A 5761-nucleotide genomic window follows, 5' to 3' on the forward strand; every position below is an offset into this window, starting at 1 on the left:
GGTCTGGTACCTAGGACTTGGCTGATAGAAAAAGCAGCAAAGAGGCACTGAAATTCACAGACAAGAAAGGGCATCTTCATGACGGAGCTCTTCCGCTTCAGAAAGCCTCCTGTAAACAGCCCTACCACACACACACACACACACACCGGTCCTCCCGGAGCACCCTGCAACCACCTGTCATGGCCTGTACCACATTGAACTGAAATTCTCTACTGGTAGGCATCTTCGTCTCATACAGAGAAGCCACATGTGTGAGTTACCCATTGTTGCTGTTAGAAAGTACCACAAATTTAGGGTACTAAGAAATCAGTATGCATTACCTTATCATTCTGGAAGGAGGAGAATGCATAGCTTTGCCTTTTCCAGCTCTGCTTCCCTTCACTTACGCTCTCTTCCTCATGTCATCCTGATCTGTGCTTCTGTTTTCACGTCTCCTTCTGCCTGAGTCTGACTGTCCTGCGCTGCTTGCGCATTCAAATAACCAGGATAATCTTCCCGTCGCAAGACACTACCTTAACTAGAGAATCCACATGCAGACATTTTGGAGGGCCATCAGTCTGCCTACCACATTGCTGTACAGACTATGTCTTTGTCGTCCTTGTGTCCCACACACCAGAGTCACAGCAGGTGCTTAGACGCTGTCAAGCCCCCTCCTGTCTATACCTTATACAGTGGTTTCATGTACCTTCATCTAGTTAATTTCCACCTGTTAAAGGGGAAGCATTGTCAGTTGGGAGAAAGTACACCAGCTTTTAAAATGTCTAGGACCTTAGTACCAAATTTCTCCATTGTCCAAAGTGAGGAAATTGAGGTTCAAAAAGTCAAATTACTACGTCACAGTTAAGTGGTAAAGTAAGATTGGAAGCCCACTGTCTTTCTATCTTAATACACTAATCCACCAGCATAGAAGCAGACTGTTTACTATATCTAGAAGGTAGGTCGAGCTCCAGATGAGCATCTTACATCAGTGAAGAATGTAGAAAGGAGTGAATATTTATAACAGTTTTTATCTTTTCCAGAGATTATGGCCATGGATTTATCTAACGAGGAACTCTAAAGAAGTACTGAGTAATTTTCCTTTCACTTCATTTGATTTCCAACTGTTTATTTCCTTAGGAAAGAATAATCCATGACCTTCGGGACCTTTAAGTACCGAACACAGGACACACTTCCCTGTATTGTGTGGTTGGAGGGACTCCTGACATTGGCAAACGCCTCTGTCCAGAGGAGGCTGTTTTGTGTCCTCTGTGGAAATTTCCTCTGGTCTTCACACTGCCTGTGGCTGGCTGGTTGGATCACGGTGAGTAATCCTGGCTGAGATCAGTACTGCACTTTCCAGATGTTAAACCTCTGAAGCTGTAGCTTCCCAGAAAAAACTCACACCTCCACTCCATTCCTTTCTTGTACAATGTCTTTGTCCACTCTGAAAGGTGAGACTTGCAGAAAACCCGCGCAATGCCACACTAAGACTCCGAGTAGATGAAATTTCAACCAGGTGCTTGTGAAATTTTATTTTTCATTTATCCCTCAATGCACTGCTCTCTGGTCCTCACATCATACCTGCTTTAGTTCACGATACCTTTCAGAATACATCTCACTATCAGCTGCTTTACAGTGCTTAACAACTTCAAGCATCTTTGATAATCTTCAAATATTTTTATCATGACTATCATTTTAATTTCATATCCTCACGTCAAATTAGTGCTTTTATTTCCTGTGTTTTGTATATTATTATTCTACTTTCCAACTGCTTTGTTTGTGAATTTGAAAAATTTTTAAAACTCCCTTTTTTATCCCTATAGCTAACGTCAGGTATCTTACATTCCCTTTTCCTTTTCCAAGCAACTGTTTCTACTCCTTTCAAAAAATAATGTAATTTGGGGGAATTGATAGTCGCAGTGCCTCACCCAAGCCACACACCAACAAAAACATTCCACCTGGCACAGGGATGGGCCAGGGACAGGCCAGGACAAATCTAGCCAGATAAACAGCAGTGCCGCAGGCTTACGATCGTAACAGCCAATCAGAGTCTTTCACTGGAATTTCTATGCATCAAAGCGGGGAGGTAAAGTGGACAGCTGTTCCTCAGTAGCCGCTGAGATGCAAAGATCAATAAGACAAGAATCTGAAACAGTGAAGAAGTCATGAAGGACATGGTCCTGCTGTGTAGTGAGAAATCTCTGCAAAGAGAAGAGCACTGTCAGACAAAGGAGAACAAAGAAGGGAGCTGCAGAGATGGCCCTGAGGCCGCCTAACCTCATTCGCTCTGTTCACAAAACCAATGAAACTTCTGTTCCCTTAAGTCAGTTTTAGTTGGATTTTTGTTGCTTGCAAATAGTTCTCAGCTATTGCATCCTTTTCTCCCAGTATGTCTCATTTTCTCCCATTATATCCAGAATGTTTCCTAAAACTTTGCATCTTCTTGACAGATAATATTAAACCCTAGATTATTTTTAACAGACTTACACTACCCCCAAAATCTATTGCGGATAGCAAAGAGTTGCAGCTTTTTGACATATCTTTTCCCAGGATTGGGTTGAGACTTCCTGGAAAATACAGCCCCTAGTTCAGCTCTGTACATTCTGCTATGTTGCACACGTTGAATACTAAACACTATTATTGTAACTGATGTACAGAAAAACTCTGGCTGTGCTAATGCAGGTCCTCTAGAGCCATTAAACTTCTGGAGCAGTTCCAGATTCAAAAAGGGCTCCGAAATTTGAACAAAATAAAGCAAAATCCTCTGGGCAGTAAAGAACCAGTTTCTGAGAAACTCAACATCAAATGAAGGGACCAGGGATGCTGAGGACCTTAACTCATTCTATGGCCGTAAAATGGAAGGGAAATTCTCACCGCATACAGTACTTATGCATCTCATTATCCAAGAAACATGAGCACAGTGAATGAAATGTAAACAACTAGGAGGATAGAAAGTGGAGAAAAAGAGAGAGTGACACAGGGAAATAACTGTGGAGGCCGTGGTGAGGGGGGGGTGGGGGGCTACCAGCAGTGTGAGCAGCAGATGCTGTGCGCTGCGGACAGGCCCGCTGTGGCAAGGCAGTGCACTGTGGGCCGCAGAGGGTGCCCACGGCACGGAGCGTGGGTGGTGCGCATTGCTAGCGCTCCTTATGTGGGGCTGGCACGTGCGCAGGACACATCTTCACTCTATTTTTATCCCCTCCCTCCGTTTCTTGACCCCCTTCCCATCTGAGAAAGATCTACCTCCCTAGATCCTATTGTCTATCTTTTATTTTGCTCTTTATTTATAATTTAGGTTCTGTCCCCATGAGGCAGAGAAAGAGATAAAGCCAAAGCTCATCTGCTCTATACCCCACACTTCTTAAAACACCCATGGGCACATTCCCAGTTCACCAAGTTTAGCACCAAGGCAAAAGTGCGTGACAAAACTAAGCCTTGCCAGTAAGTTTGCTGGTACTGTATTATAAACAATAGTCTGGCATCTCGGTGAAAGCTTTCCTTAATTTAAATTGTACTATTTTTTAATGCAAGACAAAGCAAACAAATAAAAAGTGTATTTTATAGTATTAAAAGAGAAAATAAATTATATTACCCACTTTCTCTAGACCACTGTGTACTTGGTTGTCTGCAGAGCTGTTGTGGGTGGGGGTGCTGTGGGCGGGTACCTTCACCAACTATGGACAAGTTACTGATATGGGAGAGAAGCTACTTGCAAAGATCTGTTCAGAAAATCAGTCCAGAGAAAATTTCCTTTCTAGTGGCCACGTAGAAGTGAGCTCCAGGAGGAGCAGTGTATGGTGAGATATCTCGAGCTTTTCCTTTCCCTGTTTGCTTTGTGTTTCTCAAGCCCTCAGTTGCTTTGTGAACCATTGCAGCCCATCCGCACTGAGGATTTTGGGGGTGAAGGAAGGCGACTGTGTCCGCAGTGGAACAAGTAAGTTTCAGTTAAGCCAAAAAACCATACGAATCTGGTTATAAGACAACACAAGGCATGCCCAAGCTCAGAGAAGCCACATGGAACTCAATGGCCAACCGGGGGAAGACACCACAACCAGTACAGATTTGTGAAGTCTTGGCTATTCTAAGGAATTATGTTTGGGGTGTGTCTTAGTTTCTTTTTTATGGCCGGGACATAATACCCAACACCCAAAGTTAAAGGAGGGAATGTTTACTGAGCTCCCAGTTTGTAGAGGTTTCAGTCCATAATCCACTGCCCCAAGGCAGGGTGGCACAGCAGACAGGTATTGCAAAAGAGAGACAGTTTACGGTGGGCAGAAGGTAGCAAAATAACAAGGGTCAACCACAGCTTTTTCTATCCCTTATATATTCTCCATTCTACTTAGGTCAGGTAGCAGTCACACCCTTAATCCTAGTGCCCTTGATCCTACCATTGCACCATGAATCAATTCCAGTGCCACACACTCTAGATCCAGCCAGCTCTGAAAAACCCCACCTATGAGTGCATGATGTTTTGGGGGAACATCTAGGCACAAGTCGATGGGGAGCATTACAAGAAATTACATGTTCTATGCATGTGGGAAGGATGCTGATGTTTTTATTATCACTACTACCACTCTCATTATTATTCAAAGTAAGTGCAGCCTTAAAAGCTGAAGAACTTCAGGATGCAAAGTTCACATTGAAAAGCAAGGGAAACACATGCACCAGCAGATCCGCTTGATATTGCTCATCTACCCTGCATGATATTGATGCTTGAGAGACAGATTTAAGCCTGCAAAAATTAAAGATACCTCTTCCATAAATTGAAAAATTTGCACTATTTTATATCTCCAGTCATATATCACCATAACTATCCTATTTCCAGTTTATCCCCAATGAAAAATAATAACGTTTTTTAAATAATCAAAGTTGATTAATCACGTACATTTTACAAGGGCTAATTTTTATTAAAAACCAAAACATAGCCTCAGAAGACTAAAGAAGGGTTGGGGAAAAGAATTGTTAGATCACACCTGGGAGAAAGACAAGTGAAAGAAAAACAGTTTGAAGATATTCTTACTGTCAGGGATGAGAACTAAAGGAAAAATGAGCTGTACACATGAGAAAAGATCTCATACACACGAGAATACATCAAGATTTTCCATCACACAATATTAGTATTGCTTTAACATAAGCTATTGCGTGACTATTAGACTGGTTATACCGAAACCATGTGAAGTCATTACTCAAGTCAATTGTATAAGTAAGAGGCAAGTCGGAAATGTAGAATTTAAAACACACCTAGAGGGTCTTTTTAAACATAGAGATGGCTGGGACTTTGCCTTTTTTCCCCCTTTTTTTCTATTATAAAACCTACTGATTTCATTGGATTTATGGGTCCCTAGAATGAAGATTACATTTCTTAGTCACCTTTAAAGTTAGGTACAAATATATGATCAAATTCTGGCCAGTGCATTTAAATAGAAGTAGTATGTACAACTTTGAAAACTGTCCTAAAAGGGAGAAGGCATGATTTTTCTTTTTCCTTCTTTCTGTTGATGTGGATAATAACTGGCACTTCAGCAAACATCTTGGCCCACACACACTACTTCTAAAGGGATGGCAGAGAAGAAAACTGAGGTAAGCCTGGGTTTCTGACGAATGCGTATCCCCCTTGGATGCTGACCTCCAGTTTTTACACAAGATGATAAAATGTTCTAATTTAAGCCACCGTATTTGGGTTTCCTTGCACAGAAAATTGAAGCCTACTCTTACAAGGGAAAATGTAAGTCAGTGTCTTTCTTTCCTGGCCTGGACTTCAAAGATATCAATTTCTAATGCA

General features: G+C 42.0%; 1 long non-coding RNA gene across 1 annotated transcript; it reads left to right on the forward strand.

The window, feature by feature from the left end:
• The first annotated feature begins 1122 nt into the window (after positions 1-1122).
• On the forward strand, positions 1123-5559 carry LOC102028512. The gene is made up of 3 exons (XR_259957.1): positions 1123-1300; positions 3827-3913; positions 5503-5559. It is a non-coding gene; the product is annotated as an uncharacterized LOC102028512 (long non-coding RNA).
• Positions 5560-5761: the final 202 nt, after the last annotated feature.

Source organism: Chinchilla lanigera, unplaced genomic scaffold (genome assembly GCF_000276665.1).
Source record: "Chinchilla lanigera isolate Chin_1 unplaced genomic scaffold, ChiLan1.0 scaffold00011, whole genome shotgun sequence".
NCBI classification, from domain to species: Eukaryota; Metazoa; Chordata; class Mammalia; order Rodentia; family Chinchillidae; genus Chinchilla; species Chinchilla lanigera.